This window comes from Lathyrus oleraceus, chromosome 4 (assembly GCF_024323335.1).
Source record: "Lathyrus oleraceus cultivar Zhongwan6 chromosome 4, CAAS_Psat_ZW6_1.0, whole genome shotgun sequence".
NCBI lineage: Eukaryota > Viridiplantae > Streptophyta > Magnoliopsida > Fabales > Fabaceae > Lathyrus > Lathyrus oleraceus.
The window spans coordinates 71,731,292-71,758,616 of NC_066582.1; the positions used below are offsets into that span (position 1 = coordinate 71,731,292).

Here is a 27,325-nt window from a genome sequence, read left to right on the forward strand (position 1 = left end):
TCATTTGTTCATGTTCATTAGTGTAGCCCTTGACATCAAACGCTTCTCAGACACATTCTCCATCTTAGCTTGATTGTTACTCTCCAACATGAGCCCAAAATGAATATGAGGAGAATGTGCCCAAATTTTTTTTTGCAGTTGTACTGAAAGCTTCTCTATGACTAATATCAGGATTATTAGCTTTAATCCTCTGAATCTCTTCCTTTATGAACTGATTATAAGCAGAAGGTACACGCTGCCTCTTCTCGGGAGGGCGGTTAATGACTCTTTCTTGAGTAACATGAGCGGTTGGAAACGTATTGAATTGTTAGATTGTGTATTGAAAGTTAATTGAATGAATGGGATTATGTAATGAATGTTTATTGAATTATATTGAATGGAATTGGATATATTGAATGAAGGTTTGAAAGCTTGAATGAATTGTATGGTTATGGTTGTAGTTTGAACTTGATTGAAGTGATTGTAAAGAATAAAAATGGTTGTAACTTGGTTTAGGGATATTTGGTTATAAAATGGATATGGATTTTAGAAATAACCCAAGACTAATTTAAATGTCAATTTAAAATTAAAAAAAAACCAAAAAAACCAATTAAAATCAAATTAATCTATAATTTGTTAAAATTACTTTGATATCAATTCTAACATTTATTTGAAAATTAAAATCAATTAGAGTTTGAATCATTAGTAAAGACACAATTAAGATTAAATTGAAATTTGGAATTAGACTTAATTTGAAATTAAAATCAAATTGAAAATTAAAAAGTCAAATAATTAGAATCCATTTTATAATCAAAAGCACCATGATCAAAAAACCTAGATAATGACCAATGTTTATCAAAATCGAGACAATATGGATTCGGGAAAGGACGATTGACTTTGGTCATGAATGTATGCAAATGAACTTTAGGCCAAGTGCCAAATGAAAAATAAAAAAATGAAAAAAATTCAGGACCAAAATCGGGGTATGACAGTTGCCCCTATTTAAGTATCTTCAACTAGAGAATATGAAGCAGGACACTCTTCATATGATCATAGTGGGAGATGGTTAAATACTAAGAAGACCCGGATTTTGATCCTGAATCCCTATGACATGATGTGATATGATATGATATGATATGATATGATATGATATGATATGCATGGATGCATGATTCTTTTTTTGTAATTTTTATCTGCTAGGGATATGGTGGACCCTTAACAGGAGATGCTACTAGACAGACCAACCTGTGGGGAATGCTGATGGTCCACAGGGAGACAGACAAATGGTAAAAAAACAAACTTGCTGGGGACGACAATCATGCTGGAGAATTAGACACACACTAGAGAGTACTCAAAGTGAAATTCGATGAACGACACTTAGAATACAAGAGATTTCGGCAGTAAGTTCACACATGACTTACTAAACCCGAATAAGAAAACTTTCTACAACAGGTTCATACATGACCTGATAACATTGGAACAAAAGGTTCAGCAACAGGTTCATACATGACCTGACAATATTGGAAAAAATTCTTCAAAATAGGTTCAGACTGACCTGGTAATTGTTAGATGCCCAAAAGTGCTTATTTAAGCTATCAAATGTGGGCATCTTTCACTCATTTTTGTTGCTAAAGTGTTCGAAACCGCCTTTGTTTTAGATGAATTGCAATACAATGTTAAACGGTCTTGGTACCTTTAATTTGTGTGTTATTGTGCAGGAATTAGGCATGAAATAATAGAGAATGAAGGCATAAGAAAGTTAGCAAAGGAACCAAGAGAGAATGCTTTCATCAACTTGCTCGCTAGGCGAGGGCTGTGGCGAAAGGCTCGCTAGGCGACCACCTAGCGAATTGCCAGCGAACATCATCAGAATTTTACAGTAGCAAATGTCAACATACTTGCTAGGCGAGCAGCCAGCGAAGGTGGTAGCGAGCACGCCCATACTTGGTCAAAAGAGCAGTCAGCACTTGCTCGCTAGGCGAGCCACTAGCGAGCTCCCAGCGAGCAATTCCAGTAGCAAAACCTCCTAAGCTCGCTGGAGCGAAGGTTGAAGCGTGGGCTTCGCCTAGCGAAGGTTTCTTCACCTAGCGAACAAGTGAATTCTGGACTTAGTTATTTTTCTGGGTGCAGGTGCCTCTGGTGCCTTATTTTGAGGCTCGCTAGGCAAACCATTCTGCTCGCCTAGCGAGCATGACAACTCAGACAACAGTAGTATAAGTAGCAGGGGCTACTTTTTGGAAACACACTCCCATACTTTGTAGTTTTAGAACTTAGATATTTTCCAGCATTGTTCTAGAGATATTTGGTGACCTAGAAACACTTTTTCTTCATTTTTCTTCATCTCTTAGCAATATTCTACAAAAAGAAGGTGGATTCCCATCCAATCTCGATTCTTCGACTTGGATGTTGATCAACCTTCAACCGAGACTTGTTGTACAAGCCACCATGAAAATGAGTGGCTAAGTTCTTCATTTTGTCAAGGTTAGATGTATATGATCATAAGCTTTGTGTGTATATGGGATGATCTTCATTTGTAAACTCTTTAATGATAAGTATATGGTGAAAACTTTGTTTTATTAAAAACTCTTTGTGTTGGTTTATGATCGAGAGGTGTTTACCAACACTTTACCTAGGTTTTCATCCAATCTTGTTTGTTAGGTAGAGATAGTAATGAATGATTTTGTTCACCATAAAGTTGAACCAAAAAGTTGTCATTTTGATAGATTGTGTTAGAGATAAACAATGGATCAAAATGGGAAAACCCACAATGCGTGTTAGAGATAAACACATTGGGAGGACTTTGTGAAATAGTTTATCATCTAAAGGAGTTTATAAGTTTTATTGATCGAACATATGCATGCAAAGTGATCGTCGAACCCTAACTTTGACAATATTTCTCAAATAGAAAAACCAAAAACTTTTACCGCATTTTCTTATACTTTTATGCAAGCTACCGTGACTAAAACCAAAATCCCCCTTGTTACTACGAGTTAAGAATTAAAACAACTGTAGAAAGGCGGCGATATCTCACAATCCCTATGGAGACGATAACAAAAACCCGACATACCAAACCACTTTCTAACAAAATGGCAATGTTGCCGGGTATTGTGAATTGATATTACGAGCATCGCAATAGTTGCTTAATTTTTAACTTTTGAATTTTTGACTTGTGCTTGTAATTTGTTTGGTTTAGTGTGCAGCTTTCGTTTTATGCGAGGGCAGGTTCCTAAGGACGAACTTCTTTTTGATCCTGAGATCGAAAGAACCGCCAGGAGACTGAATAGCAGGACGAGACGAAGGAGGCAACAAGCTAGACAACGACAAGAACAATGAAAAAGTTCTTCTACAACATATCCACCACATTTCATACCTATCATGGATCAACCACCACAACCACCGCCCATGTCCACACCTTGTGTTAACAGTCCAAGGAATACTGCTCAGTTTGCCAACCACACGGGAAGGCAAGCCGAGATGAAAACGGGAACTCTTAACTTGTTATATGGAAGTCCATTCACCGGAATGGACCATGAAGAACCCTTTGCTTTTCTCACCAAGTTTTATGAGATAGCATTGGCGGCCGGAGTTGATCAAGCTCAAGAGCTACCGTTGTTCAAAAGATTATTTCCCCACGCTTTGCTCGGCAAAGCAAAAGATTGGTACTTGGATCAAACACCTGCAGTCATGACGGATTGGAACGTGTTGGAGGAGAAGTTCATTGAAAGATTTTTCTCCCACAACCGTTTCATGGAATCCAAAACGGCAATCTCCGTGTTTTCACATGGAATCCAAATCCATGCTTCGGAAGTGTAAAGGGCATGGTTTTGACGAGTTGACTCAAATCCACATTTTCAAAAATGGCCTCCAACCGAATTGCAAGACTTTGTTGGATGCTGCATCGGGTGGTTCCTTGTTGTCTAAAAGCGTCGAAGAAGCTATAGATATCATTAACCAAATGGCTCTAAATGACCTTCAAAGTCAAAGTAGAGGCAACTCTTTAAAGAAACCGGGAGTGCTAGAGCTTGGGACGAACGATGCAATTCTTGCCCAAAACAAACTCTTTTCATAACAAGTGGAACTCTTAATTCAACAAATAAAAGAGTTGAGAGAACCTTCAAAAGCTAAACAAATAGCTTGTTGAGAGCTTTGCAAAGGTGAGCATGACACCAGATTTTGTCCACCTCCCGGGTTCGAAGAAGTGAACTACATGGCGAACCAACGAGACTACCAACCGAGGCAACAACAACAACAAAAACCGTATCAACCACACCCTCAAAATCAACAACAACACTTTCAAGGGAATCAAGGGTTCCAACCAAGGAGTAACTACTACCATAACCAAGGTTATAGGGGTGGTAATTCTAGCCGTCAAAACCCTCCCCAAAATCCTTACCAACCTCAACAACCACCGGTCGTGACTTCAAAGTTGGAAGAGACATTGACACAATTTATGCAAATGTCGATGGCTAATCAAAAGAGCAACGATGCGGCAATCAAAAATCTCGAGACTCAAGTCGGACAACTTGCTAAACAACTAGCGGAACAACAACCCGGTCCATCTTTCTCGGCGAACACGCAAACGAATCCTAAAGAGCATTGTAAAGCGATAACGACGAGAAGTGGAAGGGAGTTGATTAGTGAGAATAAAAAAAGAGAGGAAGAAAAAAATGATGAGGAGAAAATAATAGAGGATAGTGTTGATGGTGAAGTTGGGGAGTGGAGTGAGGAAGAAGTTGAAAAGAATGAAAAGAATGGTGAAGTTGAAAATAAAGAAAGTGTGGAGGTTGAGAAAAATAATAATGATGAAGTGAAGGTTGAGCCAGTGAAAAAGAAGAGAGCGAGAAGTTCTAGAATTGCTAAAGGAAAGGAGGTAGTGAGCGCTACTCCAATCCAAAACCTTCCATATCCACATGCTCCATCTAAGAGGGAGAATGAACGGCATTACGCCCGGTTCATGGATATTTTCAAACAACTGCAAGTGAACATTCCGTTTGCCGAAGCATTGGAGCAAATGCCTAAGTATGCAAAATTCATGAAAGACATACTTACTAAAAAGCGGAGGTATACGGAACCGGAGACCATTGTCCTTGATGCGAGTTGTAGTGCAATCATTCAAAGGACGCTTCCATAAAAAGAGGTTGATCCGGGACGAGTTACTTTGCCGGTTAAAATTGGTGATGTCTATGTCGGAAAGAGACTAATTGATTTGGGGTCAAGCATTAATCTTATACCATTGTCTATTGTGAAGAGGCTTGGCAACATTGAAATTAAGTCCATCCGGATGACTTTGCAATTGGCCGATAAGTCGACTACCCATCCTCATGGCGTAGCTCAAGATGTTTTGGTTAAAGTCGACAAATTCTTTTTCCCGGTCGATTTCATTGTGATTGATATGGAAGAGGATGATGATGCTCCGCTCATTCTTGGTCGACCGTTCATGAAAACCTCACGCATGATGATAGACGTTGACGACGGTTTGATGAAGGTAAGGGTCCAAAATGAAGAAGTCACTTTTGACCTATTCGAAGCCATTAAGCATTCAAATGATAGACGTGATAGTTTTCGCATTGATGAGATTGAAGAGGCAACCTTTGAAGTTTCTAAGCATATTCATGAGATATCTCCTATGGAGTTAGCTCTTGATGACTCCTATGAAGTTTTCACAGTTGAAGAAGAGCAAGCTCTTGATGAATGCTTAAGGGAACTCGATAGTTTAAACGAACTACAACCGTGGGAAGTTGAGGAGGAAGACTTGAAGAAGGAGGTTAAAGAGGAAAAATCTCCAATTGAATTGAAAATGTTACCTTCTACTTTGAAGTATGCATTCCTCGACGACACCGAAGCAAAGCCGGTTATCATAAGCAACCTTTTAACAAAGAATGAAGAAGCCCGTTTGATCAATATGTTGAAAAAGAATCAAGAAGCCATGGGTTGGACTCTTTCCGATCTCAAAGGAATTAGTCCTTCCTATTGCATGCACAAGATCTTAATGGAAGAGGATTTTAAGCCGGTAACTCAACCACAACGCCGCTTAAATCCTACTATGAAGGAAGTTGTTAGGAAGGAAGTTGTTAAGTTGTTGGATGCGGGAATGATCTACCCGATTTCGGATAGCCCATGGGTTAGTCCTGTGCATGTGGTTCCGAAGAAAGGTGGCATTACCGTAATTCGAAATGAAAAGGATGAATTGATCCCGACCAAAGTTGCAACGGGGTGGCGTATGTGTATTGATTATAGGCGGTTGAATACCGCAACTCGAAAAGACCATTTTCCACTCCAGTTCATGGATCAAATGCTAGAAAGACTCTTGGGGCAACAATACTATTGTTTCTTGGATGGATATTCCGGGTATAACCAAATTGCGGTTGACCCGACCGATCATGAAAAGACGGCTTTCACATGTCCCTTTGGAATTTTCGCATACCGTAAAATGCCCTTTGGGTTATGCAATGCACCGGCAACTTTCCAAAGATGTGTGCAAGCTATTTTTGCCGACCTTATCGAGAAGACAATGGAAGTCTTTATGGATGACTTCTCAATATTTGGTGGTTCCTTTAGTCTATGCTTGGCAAACTTGGAAACGGTGCTTGAAAGATGTGTGAAGACCAATCTTGTGCTTAATTGGGAGAAGTGCCACTTCATGGTGACCGAGGGGATCGTGCTTGGACATAAAGTCTCTTCAAGAGGGCTTGAAGTAAACCGTGCTAAAGTTGAAGTCTGTGATTGAGGGCGGGCTAAAGTCGGGGGAACGAGTTAACTGCCCCTTTGCTTTCCCGTGTCTCATCATGGCTTTGTGCCAACATGCGAGGGTGAAGCTACCCTCTCGGAGTCAAGTAAGGATCCCGCCGGCCATCGATGACAGATATGTGGCTAAATACTGCAAACCGAAGAACTTAAGGAGTAGTTCAGCTGCTGATGCTACCGGGACTTCTGTAGGTCCTGGTACTTTTGCTCATGGATCCGATCCTTTCCAGCAGGCTGTCTGCAACTACAACTGGGATTGGATGGCGGCAACTCAGCGCGCCATGCTAGATATGCACGATTCTATGCAGCTGTTTCAGTTGCAGGTGCGTGACCCCTCCGGTGATCACTCGATGATGACGCGTGAGCAGTTTCTGCAGCACGCTAGCTGGCCTGTGGACAGGCCTGTGTTCGGAGAGGGGGTGGGTGTCGGTGCATCTGGTGCTGGTGTTTCTGGTGGTGTTGGTGATGACGATGATGATGATGATGCTACCGGTTCTGAAGCCGGTAATGATGAGGGTTCTGAGTCCTTTGAGGGCTAAGTTTGTTTTATTTTATTGTATTTTCAGATTTGTTTTATTCTAGTATTGATTATGTACTTTTGGGGTGTTTTGTCCCCCATGCACATTTTTTAAATTTTTTAAGTAATAGTTATTGTTTATGTTTTTAATTTGTGTGTTTGGTTTAAATTTCTTTTGTTTTAATAAATTTTTGGTTGATTGAGTGTCAAACTTTCTAGATTGGGTGCTCCTCAAAAGAAGTATCCAATGAAGGTGCATCCGAGCTTGGATGGCAATGATAAAAATAAACAAGTGAATAATGCTAAGGTACATGGTTACCTCCGGTTAGAATTTTAGAATGCATTAAGAACTTTACTCTTTTTTGTAATTGCATATTGTTCTTTTTGCAATATAATTGAATGAATGTTTCATCTAGAACTTAAAACCACAAATTGTGAGGAAACCTCCATTGTACACTTAAATGCTAGATTCTAATAAACTTTGTTGATTCATTTGATTCATGCTTTGTCTTTTATTATTGTGAATTTGTGGAAGCAATTAGAAATGATCAAGGCGCTTGTTTTCTTATGAGCACAACCAGTTCCAAATACAACTTACCCGTGAGCAGAGAGAGTATTCGTTAACCCCTTTGAGCTTAAACAGTTGAATCTCGGCTTAAAATAAAGCGAGATGTCAAAATTCTTTTTTCTCGAAACCCGGATAATTTTGATAATTGTTCTTTTGCCGTAAAAAGTCAAGAGCGTTCACTTAGGGTGAGTAAAAGAAATAAGTTGGGGAGAACGAAAATGAGAATCGGTAAGTGCCACAACTCTTGAAAAACCGAGCAAGCATTGAAAATAAAAAAAAAATTAGAAAAGAGAACCATCTGTTTTGTAAATATGATGTGAAAAGAAAAGAAAAAAATAGAGAAAATGAAAATGAATGCTTGCTTGGAAGAAAAATAGTGAAAAACAAATTGAGTTGTGAAATAAGAGTTGTGAAGGTTTCAAATGAGAAACAAAGGGAACGAAGTTGAGATGTGTAAATAGTGTACAGTGAATGTCTCTTTTGCATCGGAAATCTCATTTTCAATGGCCTTAGAAATGACCCTTGTTTGTAAACCTACCCAAGCTACAATCGAAAAGTCCTTAGTGATCTTCGTGCTTCCGCATTTTCATTTATAATTGTTAGACATTGTATGAATTGAATTGATTTCTTCATTGTTTGTTGGAGAGAGAGATTGTCCCCGCGGTTGCAAACGCGTAATTTCTTCAATCCTTATTCGAAGAGGAGAGATAGGGTGATTCATTCAAGATAATATTGTTTTGGATAGATACATATTTCGCATTGCTATTAAGTTTTAGTTCTTGTGCATTATGTTATTCTAACCATTGGGAACTTGTATCTAGTTGATTTTCATGTGTTGGAGCCGTTTATCCGACTTCGGCGATACCTTTCTCTTAAAGCAAATCCTCTTGTCCTTCAAGAGGCATACTTTGCTTGAGGACCAGAAAGAATCTAGTTGGGGAGAGTTGTTAGATTCCCAAAAGTGCTTATTTGAGCTATCAAATATGGGCATCTTTCACTCATTTTTGTTGCTAAAGTGTTCGAAACCGCCTTTGTTTTAGATGAATTGCAATACAATGTTAAACGATCTTGGTACCTTTAATTTGTGCGTTATTATGCAGGAATTAGGCATGAAATAATAGAGAATGAAGACACAAGAAAGTTAGCAAAGGAACCAAGAGAGAATGCTTTCATCAGCTTGCTCGCTAGGCGACGGTTGTGGCGAAGGGCTCGCTAGGCGAGCACCTAGCGAACTGCCAGCGAACATCCTCAGAATTTTACAGTAGCAAATGTCAACATACTCGCTAGGCGAGCAGCCATCGAAGGTGGTAGCGAGCACGCCCAGACTTGGTCAAAAGAGCAGCCAGCACTTGCTCGCTAGGCGAGCCACTAGCGAGCTCCCAGCGAGCAATTCCAGTAGCAAAACCTCCTAAGCTCGCTGGAGCGAAGGTTGAAGCGTGGGCTTCACCTAGCGAAGGTTTCTTCGCCTAGCGAACAAGTGAATTCTGGACTTAGTTATTTTTCTGGGCGCAGGTGCCTCTGGTGCCTTATTTTGGGGCTCGCTAGGCGAACCATTCTGCTCGCCTAGCGAGCATGACAACTCAGACAACAGTAGTATAAGTAGCAGGGGCTACTTTTTGGAAACACATTCCCATACTTTGTACTTTTAGAACTTAGATATTTTCCAGCATTGTTCTAGAGATATTTGGTGACCTAGAAACACTTTTTCTTCATTTTTCTTCATCTCTTAGCAATATTCTACAAAAAGAAGGTGGATTCCCATCCAATCTCGATTCTTCGACTTGGATGTTGATCAACCTTCAACCGAGACTTGTTGTACAAGCCACCATGAAAATGAGTGGCTAAGTTCTTCATTTTGTCAAGGTTAGATGTAGATGATCATAAGCTTTGTGTGTATATGGGATGATCTTCATTTGTAAACTCTTTAATGATAAATATATGGTGAAAACTTTGTTTTATTGAAAACTCTTTGTGTTGGTTTATGATCGAGAGGTGTTTACCAACTCTTTACCTAGGTTTTCATCCAACCTTGTTTGTTAGCTAGAGATAGTAATGAATGATTTTGTTCACCATAAAGTTGAACCAAAAAGTTGTCATTTTGATAGATTGTGTTAGAGATAAACAATGGATCAAAATGGGAAAATCCACAATGTGTGTTAGAGATAAACACACTGGGAGGATTTTGTGAAATAGTTTATCATCTAAAGGAGTTTATAAGTTTTGTTGATCGAACATATGCATGCAAAGTGATCGTCGAACCCTAACTTTGACAATATTTCTCAAATAGAAAAACCAAAAAAAAATTCCGCATTTTCTTATACTTTTATGCAACCTACCGTGACTAAAACCAAAACCCCCCTTGTTACTACGAGTTAAGAATTAAAACAACTGTAGAAAGGCGGCGATATCTCACAATCCCTGTGGAGACGATAAGAAAAACCCGACATACCAAACCACTTTCTAACAGTAATACAAGAATAAAAGCTCAACAGCAGGTTCATACATGACCTGACAATGCTGGGGAATACCAAGAACGGTTCTGACAGCATGTTCAAACATGACTTGACAACAAACAGAAAAATCAAAAAGAGTTTATCAACAAGTTCATACATGACCTGACAACACTGAAATAAACATAGAGAAAGATTCTTCAAAACAGGTTCATACATGACCTGGTAATGCTGGAATGAAAGCTCAACAACAGGTTCATACATGACCTGACAATGTTGGGGAATATCAAGAATTTCTGACAGTAGGTTCAGACATGACCTAACAAACTCAGAAAAATTCAAAAGAGTATATCAACACGTTCATACATGACCTGATAACAAACTTGAACATTTTGAGAAAATTTCCAGAATAAGTTCATACATGACTTGACAACATTGGAAAGATTCTTCAAAAACAGGTTCAGACATGACCTGGGAATATTGGAATAAAAGCTCAACAACAACGGGTTCATAACAATGCTGAAACATCCAAAGAATTTTCAACAACAGGTTCATACATGACCTGACAACACTTGACTATTCAAAGAATTTCGATTAACAAGTTCATACATGACCTGACATCACTTTGAAAAAATCAAAGGGAGTTTTACCAATAGGTTCATACATGACCTGAGAATATTGGAAAACATACAAAGCAAGTTTCGTGAATAGGTTCATACATGACCTGACACTTTAGAATACATCTGATAGTTCTGGAGATTTCTCACAAGAAATTCATCTAATCACAGATTTTGGGGATTCCTAACAGGGAATTTATGCAAAAGACAAACGGGAGTCTTCTTATAAGTAGATTATCCACTCAAAAAGGCTACGATGATTCTTTACAGAGAAAATCAAACAAAACCTCCATCATTGGAGTTTTCTAACACGAAAAACCTCCAAGCTTCTGGGAAATCCTCAAGATGGTGAGTCACACATGACTTTCACGGAACCATTAGGAAAGACAAGGTATTCAAACTCTCTGTACGTGCCAACAACAATTGGACTTTAACCGCAAGCAATGGAGTACAACCAGATTTCTTTACGGATTTTGCCAACAACAATTGGACTTGATGAAAGCCAATAGTAAACCATTACCGGCTACAACGGAGTTTGCTAGCAACAACTGGACTTGAAATGATGTTGGCAATAACCAAACTTCAGATATCAATCACAAATGTATTTACAAACAGACTGACAGTGATGCCAACGACAATTGGGTTAACAATAAACGTTGGTTACAACCCGACCTTAAAGGATACCAGTTACAACTGGATTTAGTCAAAGACACTGGTGACAATCAGACTTAACAGACGATGCCAGTAACAACTGGTCTCAGAGGTCAAGGGATACAATCAACCACGAGACCTGAGATTATGCAAATGTGCGCGAAGCACTTCGGGCTATGCATGATTTGGATTCTGCTTATATGCATGATGTATGAATGATCATGAAATGCAAATGCTGACAATATACAGACTGGAAATTAGGGAAAGCTTTATGGAGGTACTGAATCCTCAACACCAATAACTCAACCAAAAGAGTGAGTAAATGCATCAAAGGAGGATCTATCAAGCTGAACAGTTACAACTGGCCCGATAATCCTTCCAGAGAATGATAAATTTGTGCTCTCTGGAGATAGATATTGATCATCCAAGGGGAGTCTTGCAACTTGAGACTTGCGGGGAAAGATTTCCTTTTAATATTTCCACATGTCAAAGCAAAATTGTGTTTCTCAATATGTTGAAAAATTCTTTTTGAGTTCAAAATTCATTATTAACAAATAAATGACATTTTGTATAACAAAGAAAATCAGAGAAAAATAGCAAGTGATAGAATTTGATGGGCAAACTTGTATTTATTCAAGAATGGTAGCACACAAATGGTGTAGCTCCATGGAATGTTACAAGTTCGAAAATGGCAATAGGGAAGGGTTTACATTGAATTGCAATGACTACTACTATCCCTAATAACAATGACTCCACGAGACCTCGCTTCTGAAGGGAGTAACTAGATTGATCTTCCATTTTTAGCTCTTTTGTGTCGATCAGTGATGAACCGATGCAGTTTATGCCTTTTGTCCCTAATTTTTGCCTGGATCGCCCTTTCGGGTTTTCAATCCACCGGGACTCTCCTTTTTGCCTAAGTCGCCCTTTCAGGTTTTCAACTTAGCGAGCTACCATTTTTTATCCCTAACTTTTGCCTGGACCGCCCTTTCGGGTTTTCAGTCCACCTGGATTTGTTAGGCATAGTATCTTTTGATTGCATCAGAGTTCACAGGGTGAATGAGCTCTTCGTCATCCATAGTTGTGAGAAATAGAGCACCTCCAGAGTATGCTCTCTTTACAACGTATGGGCCTTCATAGTTGGGAGTCCACTTCCCATGTGAATCTTTGTGTACTGGCAAGATCTTCTTGAGCACGAGATCTCCCTCCTTGAACTCTCGAGGACGGACCTTTTTGTCAAACGCTTTCTTGATTCGTTGCTGGTACAATTGCTCATGGCACAGAGCGGTCATATGCTTCTCATCAATGAGGTTAAGTTGATCATAGTTGTTCTGGATCCATTCAGCTTCATCCAGCTTGGCTTCCATCAATATTCTCGTTGAAGGTATCTCTACTTCGATAGGGAGAACTGCGTCCATCCCATACACTAAGGAGAATGGGGTTGCCCCTGTTGAAGTGCGGACTGAAGTCCGGTATCCATGCAAAGCAAAGGGTAGCATCTCGTGCCAATCCTTATAAGTTTTCACCATCTTTTGCAGGATCTTCTTGATATTTTTGTTGGCAGCTTCAACAGCACCATTCATCTTTGGACGATATGGAGAGGAATTATGGTGGTCAATCTTGAAACTCTCACATAATTCTGTCATTGTCTTGTTGTTCAAGTTTGAACCATTGTCAGTGATGATCTTGCTTGGGATTCCATAGCGGCAGATAATCTCCTTCTTGATAAAGCGAGCAACCACATGTCTCGTCACATTGGTGTAGGAAACAACCTCTACCCATTTAGTAAAGCAATCGATGGCAACCATGATGAAGCGGTGACCATTGGAAGCTTTAGGCTCTATAGCACCAATCATGTCGATGCCCCACACTGAGAAAGGCCAAGGTGATGTCAAAACATTCAGTAGTGTTGGCGGTACATGCACCTTATCAGCATAAACTTGGCATTTATGACATTTTCTTGCATAGCTGAAACAATCGGACTCCATGGTCAACCAATAATAACCAGCTCTCAAAATCTTCTTGGCCATGGCATGTCCATTAGCATGGGTTCCAAAGGATCCTTCATGAATCTCCTTGATTAACATGTCTGCTTCGTGTCTATCCACGCATCTGAGCAGAACCATGTCATGGTTTCTCTTGTAAAAAACATCATTGCTCAAAAAGAATTTGGACGATAACCTCCTCAGAGTTTTCTTATCCAACAGTGTAGCACCTTCTGGATACTCTTGACTTAAAAGATATCGCTTGATGTCATGAAACCATGGTTTACCATCAGTTTCTTCTTCAATCAGCTGACAGTAAGCAGGCTCATCTCTTCGCTCGATTCGAATAAGTGGAGCTTCATTATGGAATCTGACTTGATACATTGATGCTAATGTTGCCAAAGCGTCAGCCACTTGATTTTCTACCCTTGGAATGTGATGGAAAGTGATATCATCGAAGTATTCTATCATCTTCACAACATGAGCGCGATACGGGATCAGCTTCGCATCGCGAGTGTCCCATTCTCCTTTGACTTGATAGATCACTAAGGCTGAATCTCCATACACCTCAAGGATCTGGATTCGGAGATCAATTGCGGCTTCAAGACCAAGGATACAAGCTTCATATTCTGCGACATTATTCATACAATCAAAGCACAACCTTGCTGTGAAAGGGGTAAAGCCACCATTTGGATTCATCAAAACAGCTCCCACACCATGACCACTGTAATTGGAAAAACCATCGAACGCGAGCTTCCATCGAGACCCTGGTTCTGGTCCTTCATCTGGGCCTGGGGTCTCACAATCCTTTATCACCATTATATCCTCATCGGGGAAATCAAACTTCAATGGCTGAAAATCTTCAACTAGTTGGTGAGCAAGATACTCTGCTAACACACTTCCCTTGATTGCCTTCTGGGTTACGTACTGGATGTCGTATTCTGACAAAAGCATCTGCCAACGGGAAAGTCTTCCAATCAAGGCAGGTTTCTCAAAGATATACTTTATTGGATCCATTATTGAGATCAACAAAGTAGTATGGCAAATCATGTACTGCCTCAAATGACGAGCGGGCCATGCTAGCGCGCAACAAGTTTTCTCCAAAAGCGAATATCGACTTTCACAATCGGTAAACTTTTTACTCAGATAGTAAATAGCATGTTCTTTCCGACCAATTTCGTCATGTTGCCCCAGTACGCATCCCATTGACCCTTCAAGCACGGTCATATACATGATTAATGGCTTTCCTGGGACAGGTGGAATCAGAATAGGAGGCTCTTGCAAGTATTGACGAATCTTCTCAAAAGCACTTTGACAATCAGAATTCCATTCAACAACTTGATCTTTTCGAAGCAATTTGAAGATAGGTTCACCCGTGGCCGTCATGTGTGAGATAAACCTTGAGATGTAATTCAAACGTCCAAGGAAACCTCTAACTTCTCGCTCGGTACGTGGAGCAGGCATTTCTTGTATAGCTCAGACCTTGTCAGGGTCCACCTCAATTCCTCGTTGACTAACGATGAAACCAAGCAACTTCCCTGAACGAACACTGAATGTGCATTTTGCAGGGTTTAATCGTAATCTAAACTTTCTGAGGCGTTCAAACAGTTTCTTCAGATGGTTCATATGATCTTCTTCATTCTGAGATTTAGCGATCATGTCGTCAACATAGACCTCTATCTCCTTGTGCATCATATCATGGAAGAGAGTGACCATAGCTCTTTGGTAAGTTGCCCCAGCATTTTTGAGACCGAAAGGCATTACCTTATAGCAAAAAGTGGCCCAAGGGGTAATAAAAGTAGTCTTCTCCATGTCATCTGGAGCCATCTTGATTTGATTATATCCAGAAAAACCATCCATAAAGGAGAATACAACAAAACTTGCAGTGTTGTCTACTAGAGTATCAATGTGTGGTAGAGGGAAATCGTCCTTTGGGCTAGCTCTGTTCAGATCCCTATAGTCAACACACATCCTCACCTTTCCATCCTTTTTGGGCACAGGTACAATATTAGCTACCCATTGTGGGTACTTCGCCACTGCGAGAAAACCAGCGTCAAATTGTCGTTTGACTTCTTCACGAATCTTCAGCGCCATATCTGGTCTTGTTCTTTGGAGTTTTTGTTTTACTGGCGGGCATTCTAGCTGAAGCGGGAGCTTGTGCTCAAAGATGTCGGTGTCTAGACCTGGCATATCCCGGTATGACCATGCAAATACATCCACATATTCTTGTAGCAGCTTAACCAATCTCTCTTTGATGCTTGCTTCAAGCGTGGTGCTGATTTTGACTTCTTTCTTCTCTTCCTCTATGCCAAGGTTGATTGTTTCCACCGGTTCTTCGTGTGGCTGAAGGGCTTTGGGCTCGTGCTCGGGCAGCCTTGCCAATTCGTCGGGGATGTAACAATCTTCTTCACCCTCTTCTTCGGCTTGGTAGATAGGGGAGTCAAAGTTATGAGAGGTAGTAAAGTCATTGGATTCACCAGGGTTATAATTTATTCTGCATGTTTGGATGATTGATTTCTTTTAGAAAAGTAAAAAATAAAATATGCATAAATGGAATTTTTTTTTGTTTTTGAAAAGATTGCCATTTTCTTATGAGAAAGCCAAGTAAATGAATAAAATGAATTTTACAAAATGTCTTTCATTCATTGATAATGATTATTTGAAAATGAAAAGGGGCCCTACAACATGATCCATTAGCCTTGGGCAGAGCTAAGGATTTGAAAGGAAAAATACAACAATTATTACTCTGACAAAGGAAAAATTTTGGGGATCTCAACCACCTTCCAGTTGTTCAAAGCTGTCTCACACCGGTAAACCAAACATGGCTCATCTTAATTTGCGGTGCTATCTTCAATTGCATTGACTTGATCTCCATGGATGAATCATGTGCTGAGGAATACTTCCTGGATGCTTTGGGTGTTGTCCTTTGTAGGGACTCGGGCTCCTTTCGCAGCGGAAGGCACATATCCCAGACCAAAGTGATCATGCTTCTCACAAATATCAATAAGTTGACCCCAACCTTCAGGGTTTCCTCCTTCAATACTAGACTTTGCGCTTTTCAGAGACGCGAAAGATGAACAAGCTTTCCCAACAGGGTCCTTCATTTCCACAAAAGTGGCATTGGCTATTTCAAGAGCTTGGAAAGAAGTTTCCAAAGCGTCCTCATCAGCCTCAATGTATCTGAAGGATGAAAGGTGACTGACCATAAAGTCCTCCTCTCCATAAATGATGATTAATTGATTGTCCACTACGAACTTCATTTTCTGATGTAAGGTGGAGGTAACTGCCCCTGCAACATGAATCCAGGGACGCCCCAATAAGCAGCTATATGTTGGATTAGTATCCCTAACTTGGAAATTAATCGGGAATACATGAGGGCCAATCAATATGGGCAATTCAACCTCTCCAATCACTGTTCTCCTGGAACCATCAAAAGCTTTCACTACCAAGGCACTAGGCTTCATAGCTGGTCCTTGATAAGATAACTTGGCGAGTGTTCTCTTTGGCATAACATTTAGAGAAGATCCAGTATCAACCAACACTCTTGCCAAAGCATCCTCTTTGCATTTTACCGAGATATGGAGGGCACGATTATGATTTTGTCCATCCTCAGGTAATTCCTCTCCACTGAAGCTCAAAGTATTGCAAGCTGTGATATTTGCCACAACTCCATCAAATTGGTCAACTGTTATGCTTTGTGTTACATGAGCTTGAGCAAGCACCTTCAACAAAGCCTCCCTATGGGCTTGGGAGTTCAGTAGCAAAGACAGAATAGAGATCTTAGATGGTGTTTGATGCAACTGGTCCACAACCTTGTAGTCACTTTTCTTGATCAACTTCAAGAATTCAACAACATCTTCAGATTGAACCACTTCGGATTCTTTAGTGGGAGCTACAACTGTTGATTCCTTGTTTGGCCCTTGAGGAGTCACATTGAATTCAGGCGTATAGATTCGACCATTACGGGTCATTCTGCTCATTCCTACAATATTGGTGACGTCTTTACTTACAACTTTTGTCACTTCAACGTCTGAACTTCCATCAACTACCTTGTCTACAGCGGTAATCTCATATTTCCAAGGTACAGCCTCGGTGCTCTCGTATGGAAAATGCGTGGGCATACATATCTTGACAGGCGACGGCTTACTGTTCACCGGGACCACTCCACCACTATAATATGGGATTTCAACTGGTTCAAGTAATTTGAAACAAGGTTCAATCACCAACACATCCTCGTTCTTCACAGCACTGGATATTTGAAGCACTCCTTCATCCATCAAGTTTTGGATATTGTCTCGTACCACCTGACATCCTCTTGGGTGTGTGGCACACTCTTCACAGTTGTCATGATCAACATTAACTAGGCCAGCTTCCACCAATCGAGCATGGAATGCTGCCAAAGGAGTCTTAACATCCTCCACCTTATCAACCGTAACACCAACAGAAGCGTCTTCAATGGCGTTGACTCCAGGATTTCCATGGGGAGGAAGGGGATTGTTCTTCACATTCGGTCCCATGTCCTTAAAAGACAAGATCTTGCTCTCAATCAATTCCCGAACCCTATGCTTCAGAGCCTAACAACCCTCTAAGTCATGCCCGGGGGCACCTTCATGAAAAGGACAGTGTGCATTAGGGTTGTACAACGGAGGAAGACGATCAGGTGGAGGTCCCATAGGTCTGGGAACCACCAAACCCTTTTGCAACAAGGAGGGATAAAGCTCAGTGTACGACATTGGGATTGGATTGAAGGTCGCCCTCTCCCCTTGCCTCTTATTCTGGTTCTGAGCATTTTGCCTTGGCGTTTGAGCTCTCGGTTGTTGATAAACAGGAGCTGCTGGTGCTTGTTGATAAGCTGGAGAAGCCGCAACACGTTGTTGAACTGGAGCTGGTCGATACGCTAGAGGCGCGTGATAAGCCTGAGCAGGCTGTTGATTGAATGCAGGCATCACGGCAGCCATGTATGGTTGCGGAGCATACTGGACGGGATACATGGGTTGTTGATAGGGAATTGGTTGTTGAAAATATTGCTGAGGTGGATATTATTGTGGTCTCCTTCTTGGAGGAGCTCTTCCCTGACCTTCCTTCTTTCTAGGAAACCCTCCAGAGAACTTCTTTGGATTAGCATTTGAAGTTCCAACTACAGCCGCCAGTTTTCCATTTCTTACACCGTATTCGACGCGAGCTCCTATAGCAATAAGCTCAGAGAATCCCAAAGAAGCACTTCCAACCATCTTCTCGTAGAATTGGGGTTGGACAGTGTCGATGAACAGTTTAGCCAATTCCTTCTCAGCTAGAGGTGGTTCGACTTGAGAAACCAGCTCCCTCCATCTCTGAGCGTACTCTTTGAAGGACTCCTTATCATGTTGAAACATGCTCTGCAACTGTCTTCTGTCAGACGCCATGTTCATATTATACTTGTAATGTTTTATGAACGCGTCTGACAGGTCTTGGAAACACCTGATCCTGTTCTGATCCAGACTTAGATACCATTTGGAAGGAGCCCCACTTAAGCTGTCCTGAAAACAGTGGATCATTAGCTTGTCGTCCTCCACGTGTGCAGCCATTTTGCGGTAATACATGATGAGATGGCTTTTTGGACAAGTATGCCCCTTGTATTTGTCGAAGTCCGGAGTTTTGAATTTTGCTAGAATCACCAACCCGGATACAAGGCACATTTCTTTGGCAGCAGATCCAAAGACGTGGTCTCCTTCTAGATCTCAGAATTTCTTCTCAAGGAGCTGCATGTTCTCCTTTACCTCTCTGAAATTCTCAAAACTTACTTCGTCACCAGCAACTGTTGAGTCAATAGTCTGATACATGTGGTTTTGATCTTCATAATGAGGAATATGCCTAGCATAGGCAGCTGGTGGAACCACAGTATGGATGACTGGACGTGCGTCAGTGTAAACCGGTAATGGCATGGCTTGTTGGACAGATTGCCCCATTTCGTGCACCACCTCCGCTCGAGGGACGAAGTCATAGGGTAGCCCATATGGAGGAAGGGTTGAGGGTAACATCCTCTGAGGCGGAACTTCCACTGCTGGGCCCGTGGTCTCTGAAATCACGGTCGCTTGTGGAACCTCAAACCTGAAGGTTAAAGCTTGCAGCATCTCTCGCATATGGGACATGCCTCCTTTGATTTCGTCTAGTTCAGCTCTAACTCGGGAGCTCTCTTGTTCTTGTCCAGCCATTCTCTGTCTTGCTCTGGCGCGAGTATTATACTGGTGTTGAAAATTCAGCGTGAAACTGGTGGAAGAAAGGGTGGAGTGAGACTCTTTTTTTTTTGAAAATGTATGAATGCATGTATGGATGCATTTGTTTGCAAAACTCTTAGTTATCTTTATTATTTATTCCAGCAATGTTAGAATATAAGAACAACATGTAATAATTGAGACCCAAAATGACAACTTTCATTAATTAAAATCAAATTCGAATACAAAAGGATTTAACTTCAAGTACACATGATTCAAATACAAAAAGATTTAAACACCAACAATTCAAATTCAAGTACAAGTAAACTTAAGTTCTGTCTCAGCTCTTATGATCGTAGTCAGATCTGTGGTGAGCTCATTCATCATTTTCTTGATAAACTTGACGAAATTGAAAACTTGAGGAGGTGTATTTTCTGGACGCATACACCAATCCGCTTCCTGGAGTTTTTCTGGGAGTTCCAACATATTGAGGTTAACATACCTAGCTAAGTTGCGGAACTTTCCATTCCATTCAACATAGAGCTCTTGAAGTTTCTGTATGACCTTTTGATATTCATCTAAGGTTGCTCTAGCCTCTCTATACAACCTTTTCCAATACACACAATCATTCTTTAGGAGTAAGTAGGCTACATCATCTTCTTGGCTCTCCAAAACTGCAAACCTCCTAGTAGCTTCTTCCAACTGGTACCTGAGATGATGACAGTTTCTTTCAGCTTCTTCCTTTTGGAGTATCTCGCGAGACAACTTTTCCTCGCATTTCTTCAGAGCGTCCCTCAATTCACGGATTTGTGCCTCAAAGTCGAGCTTAATTTTTTTTATCCATAAGAGATTTATCCAACATTCTCCCTAACTCACAGATCCTATACTCAGCTTTCTTGAGCTCTTCCTTCCTGGTTCGGATCACTGATGTGGAACCTATAAGGATATGATCAAGATCATCTTTCTGGTCTTCCAATAGCCTAGCTCTCTTGTTACTATCCTCAAGTTCTTGGGCTTTTCCCTTACGTTCCTCTTTCAAATTCTGATTTTCCAAGATAACTCGGTTCATCTGAATCCGTAATTCAGTATTCTCCAATTCGAGCTCCTTAACCTTAGTATCGAGTTTCTCCATGTCCTCAGGGAGTATGGGCTTGGGCTCAGGAGTTTTAGGAAAAGCTGAAGCCTTTAAGATAAATGGCAAATGGATTTCCTCAACTCTTTCTTTCACCCATTGAGTGTAAGGTTCTTTGGCGAGAATGTTTCTTTTTCCAAACTCTTTACCCTTCCTTACAACCTTTAACTAAGCCTTTCGTACTTCACTTACATCAGGATTGCTTGCTTGGACGTCAGAGAGCACAAATGGTTGTAAGTCCTTTGCGTCATGAGGACCATCCATGGAGTAACCGTGTTGCATTCGAGATAGCATAAGGTTATAGTTGATGCAACCCTTGGTACCCAACAACGGTACATTAGGAAATTCCCCACAGCTGACTATAATGTCTGGGGTTTCCCACTCTCGGATATACCATCTGATGGAACTTTCGGTGAGAGAAGCTAATTTTTGAGGAGACCTAAGTTCTTTTGCCACAAAAAGACCTTCTTCGGGCATGTGTTGCATGAACCAAGTGTAAAGCAAAGGAGCACATCACAACAAAGTTCCACTCCTCTTTTCATGTCGAGCGTGAAGGGCATGGTAAATGTCAGCTAAAAGAAATGGTACTGGATTGCCAGAGAGAAAGACTTCTATGGCTACTTGATCCACAAATTTTTCAACATTTGGGAAGAGTACAATCCCATGGATCAATAAAGCCAACACAACATAGAATTCATTCCAATTTCCACTTTTCTTGAACTTTAGAGCTAAATCTTCCAAAAACATCGCGGCAAAACCTTCGCAACCCCCTTTTTCAACCCAATTGTCTCGAACAGTCGGGACATTGATACTTAGGGCTAAAGCTATCTTCTTTTGGCCCATATCTTCTTCGAGCTTTGGAAATGGATTAAAATCTTTCAATTTGAGACCCACGATTCTCTCAACTTCTTCCAAAGTAGGAGCTAGCTGGAAATCAGCGAATGTGAAACAGCGTAGAGGTGGATCAAAGTATTGTGCCAAAGAGCCAATAATTCCATAGTCAACTTTCTTAGTTAGAAGGCTCAAAATTTTCCCATAGTTTTTTTCCGAACTCATCACGTCTGCTGAGAGTCAAATCAGAGATCAAACCCTTCAGACTGTCCAACTTAGGTTCCTTATACTTAAGCGTGAAAGTGTGTCTCCTTGAAGTTGTCATTTTCAAGTTCTCAATTCCTGAAACAAATAAGTGACAACTAAGAGCTTTCCTTTTATGATGTTGATGCAATGTATGAATGTGATGCATTTTTTTTGTATAGGTTCAATAGGCTTAAGGCATGGATAAGTCTGATTGCTTTATATAGGACAACATTCTCACCAGGTATGATTTAAGGTTTTTTAAAAAAGTTCCTAGAGTCATGGATCCATTAGACTGTTTGCTACCTGCGGCAACTTACTTGCCGGGCATCAACTCCATCTAAAGAATCTACTCTAAGTGAGGTTCTTGCATCGATCCAACGAGAAATTCATCTCGCAGACTCACACTACGCAACCATCTTTCCTAGTTGGACAAAGAACTAAGGTTCTACAAATGGTTCTCAGAGTCATGGATCCTAAAGAAAATATTGAAGCTTACGGAAACTTACTTGCCGAGCGACAACATCCTCTCAAGAATCTACACTAAATGAGGTTCTCGTACCGACCCAACGAGACATACATCTCGCGGACCCGCACTACTCAACCTCGTTCTATCTTATGTTTTTACTCAAGACTCGGGTAAAAAGTCTTTCCCACAAGGTTTGCAATCAGAGTATCCAAGTACCAAACCATAATTGAACCAATACAACATATTCATATCAATATGACAATAAAGATAGTAAAAACAATAAAGAAAAGCCACATAGGTAAACAATCAAAGGCACACAAACGACCTAACTAGGCTTGACTCACTTAGGGAGTTATGTCCCCAGCAGAGTCGCCATCTGTCGTACCTCGTAAAAATGGGGATACGACTTTAAAGCGAAGCGCAATCGCACGCTCGCAATGGTGGACTGAACAGAGTCGCCACCGAACTTTATTTATTCCTAAAAAGAAAAGGGGAAATATCGATAAAACCCAAGAAAAAAATGACAATGAATATGGTCGTCGCAACCAAATTAGGGTTCGGGAGTCGATTACGCAAGGGGAAGGTATTAGCACCCCTCACGTCCGTTGTACTCAACGGGAACCATTAGGTTAGTTTTGTGTATTAGTGTTAGTTTGAAATGTTAGGCTTTTCAAGTTATTAAGTGGGAAAGAAAGAATAGAAGAGAGCAGAAATGTTTTTGGATTTTTGACGAAGGACTAAACCTAAGTTTTTTATTAGTGGGCCTGACAAGATTTACAAATCCTGCTCCTACGTATCTCAAAAGAGAAATCAAGGCTTACGTAGTTCTGGATAGAAAAATGTTTGTTTGTTGGTCGATTTTAGCGAAAGCTACTTTGTGTCAAATCGACGAAAATATTGTTGGACTACCCAAAACAGGTGGAAAAACATTGCCTTGCATTGTTTTGAAACAAAGTAACTTTTCGTTTGAGAAAAGGTTTAAGAGTCAATCGCACGGCGGCGAGAAAAAGAAATTGATTGGTTTGATGTGTTTTGAGTAATGGCGAGAACTTGGATGAGCGAGATATACATCTCGAATCCTAGTCTCAAGAGTGCATGGTATACACCATGTTCCATTTCCATCTTATTTGCAAAAATGTTTAATAAAAATTAAGTATTTTTGAATTTTGATTGAGAAAGGGTTTGAAGAAACCGTATTGACAATTCAAAATGATGGCGAGAGCTAAGATAGGCGAGGCATCCGCCTCGAATCTTAATCTCAGGAGTGCGCGGTATACACCACGTTCCATTCCATCTTTATTGAAAAGTGTTTAATAAGGAATTAAGTATTTTTGAGTTTGAAAGACGAGTATTTATGACTTGCAAGCTCTTACAGCTTGGGTCTAACACTTGGGACTACGTCTGGATATTCCACCCAGGCAGTCTGTTTCTTTTCGATATTGCTGAGAAAATGATTCAGATATTTACGAATGTTTTGGAGGGAAGACGAATATTTATGGCTTGTAGGCTCTTACAGCTTGAGCCTAATATTCGGGATTATGATTGGATATTCCATCCAGGATAATCTTTTTCTTCACGTTTTACTTAGAAAAAGATTTGAACATTAGAGTGTGGATGAGAAGACGAATATTTACGGCTTGCAAGCTCTTACAGCTTGAGCCTAATATTCGGGATTATAACTGGATATTCCATCCAGGATAATCTTTTTCTTCACGTTTTACTTAGAAAAAGATTTGAATATTAGAGTCTTAATGGAAGAAAGGCTTGAAATTGTATTTGAAGGTGATGAGGAAATAAAATTGAACGTGATTATTTACATGTGTATAAGTATGGACATGGGTACTAATAACCCAACTAAATTAGTTAACACACAAAAATCGACTAATCGAATAAAAAGCAAAATCGGAAATTCAAACACTAACTAAATCTAAAAGGTAAACATTTAAAAATACAAACCACTAAATAACAATCGAATTAAATTAATAAAAATATAAAAGTAAAATAAATAGCAAGATACTATATAGAAAAAGAAATTAAATAAAATAGTAAGCATAACAAATATAAACATGAAGATTTGCTATCCCCAAGTATCAAACCCACTCCACTAAAGACAATGAAACTGCTCTCTCTCCACTAGGCCACTTATGGTCATTTGCTATCTTAATACTAATTTGAATAAGTAAACCAGAATAGGTTAAAACCAAAATTTAAAAAAAAAGATTAAAGTAAGATGGTCTGTTGGACTACTAATTAATGGAGGAATCAAAAATAAACCCTAGCCGCCTGGCTGTTGGGTTTCCAAAGGATTATGGATTGGGAACACCAAAAAATAATACATTAATATACACCTTTTAATAAAAAACAGAGGAAGACTAAAAGTGTTAATTAAATTTTTTTAATGGTTTAAACATTTGTTTCTTAAAAATAAATAAAACAAGAAAATGAGAGGAACAGTAACAGAACAACAAATCGTCCTCACTCTTCAATCTCCCACGCCTCTCAATCGCTCTCTCTCAGTCTCAACCTCTATCTCTCTCAATCGGGCATCTCTCCGTATCAACCTCTCAAAATCTAAATGCGAAACAATGAACCATGGTTTTCCAAAAGAAAGCCAAACAAAGACGGCTTACCTTCGGCGGTGTTGACGGCGACGGCGAAGTCTGAGCCTTCCTTCTTCACCTCTTCAATCTAGGTTTCTTTTCGCCGTTTTAGGATTTAGGGTTTTCGTTTCTGAGATTTTTCCAGCCTCCGAAATTAGGGTTTTTTGTTTGTGTTTTGGGTTTTCGTTGTGGTCTCTCTGATTTTTCGTCCCTCTCTTCTCAATCTCACCTTCCCTTTTATATCCAGCAGATTAGGGTTTCGGGTTGGCCTATGCAGATCAAAACAAGTATCTCTGCGAAATCCTTTTGGTGCTCAGAATTTCGGTCTACCTCTTTGATGCTTGTTCTGGAATGGTAATGTGAGCCGTGTACCTTCTTCCTCTACTTTGTCTCAATTCCGTTTTGGGCATCTTTTTGAATTTTTAACTGCCTTGCTAATTACTTGGTTTTACTGCAGTGAAAACTTAGTAAAAGCATGAGCAACTTTGGTTTACATATTTCTTCTTCTACTTTGTGATACCGGCTATAGCATAGCATTGTGGCTTTGAATGGAGGTCAACCAACCAATTAGTAAGGGCGGATTCAGGTTGTGGCTTTGAATCATGCTGTTGGAGGTTAGGTGGATATCATTTGGCTGAGTTTTCTTTTCTGTCATGAGTTTATTCAAATTGGTATGATATGCAATGAGTTGTAGAATTGGATTTGAACTTGTCTTATGGAATTAGATTAATGCTTATGGACTTGTCTTATGGAATTGGATTGATGCTTAAATTAGTGTAGGATTTGGGATTGTCATTGACTATGTTGAATTGGATTGGAATTGGGATTTGATGTGAATTTTAATTGAATGCTTTGGATTGGACTGTTGTAGGTTGTTTCATTTTGTAGTGATGATGGTGTCTAGCTGGCTTGGTATGTTTGCTGCTGCTATGCTATGTATAACATGCATGTTTTTCTGTTATGAAAGTTTTGCAGGTTAAGTTTGGTTTAAGATGGCCGCACGTGAAGGACGGGTTAGAAGATGTTGAGAAGATGAATTGAAGGAGAGGTTGGAGATGATGGGAGGAAGTGGAATTTGTTATGATTCTATTCAATTCCTGTTATGGAACGAAAGGCGTCGCCGTCATAGCTTATTGGAGAACTATTTTGGAGTTGTTATAAGTTTAGGATGGGATTACTTGATGTCTTGTTATTTGTTGGCTGCTGCAGCTTGGATTAATGTGAATATGCCTGGGACTAATACAGGTTATTGACCGTTGATGTTTGTGCAGGATCCTTTGGTTTGCACTTCCAGGTGTGATGCATTGGAGGTATGCCGGTGTGCAGGTTCTGCTGGTTTTCCTGTTGCAACAACACTTGCTGGCTATCTTGTTAAGAAGGTAAACCACATTGAGTTTTAACCAGGGTCTCTAAGCACCATGGTCAGTTCAGAATTTTAACCGTTTTGAAATGGTTTCGGTGGGTGTGTTTGTAGGTTTGTGGAAATGGGTTGCTGGTTTACGAAAGGTCTCTGACGAATCTTGATGAAGAAATGAAGCCTATTCCAAATTGTGAGTTCCTCTCTTCCCAATTCTATTTTGTTTTGATGTTCTGTTAAAGATTTCTTCTTCTCCAATTCCTTGCGTGTGTCTGTTCTTCATTATTCTTGCTTCTCCCCAACATCTTTGTTTCTGTTCCTATTAGGTGTGGTGTGAGGTTACTGTCATGGTTGTTTTTCCAGCAGGGTCATGGCATTTGGATGGTGTGACTTTTAGCTCGAATTGGTAATGATAGGATTCGAATGGTTGGTGTGGTGCGTATTGCAATCCTATCGTTGCATTTGGAAGTGCTGTCGGTGGTTCGGATCCTGTACGCTGGATTCATACAGTGGCTAGGTGCCTGAATATCTTGCCATGGAAGTGACTGAAACGCTGCAGCCATGTTGACAGACCATAGATTTGTGCAGTGACCACATCTAACGGTTACTATGTCAAACAAGCTGTTGCATGGAACACTCACTTATAATTAAAATTGATGAAGTTTTTTCCTAACACATATTATGAACAATATATTTCTCATTTGTTCATGTTCATTAGTGCAACCCTTGACATCAAACGCTTCTTAGACACATTCTTCGTCTTAGCTTGATTGTTACTCTCCAACATGAGCCCAAAATGAATATGAGGAGAATGTGCCCAATTTTTTTTTGCAGCTGTACTGAAAGCTTCTCTGTGACTAATATCAGGATTATTAGCTTTAATCCTCTGAATCTCTTCCTTTATGAACTGATTATAAGCAGAAGGTACACGCTGCCTCTTCTTGGGAGGGCGGTTAACGACTCTTTCTTGAGTAACATGAGCGGTTGGAAACAT

General features: G+C 40.2%; 1 pseudogene; it reads right to left on the bottom strand.

Moving 5' to 3' along the window:
* LOC127136077 (axial regulator YABBY 5-like) lies at positions 1 to 27,325 on the bottom strand (annotated as a pseudogene).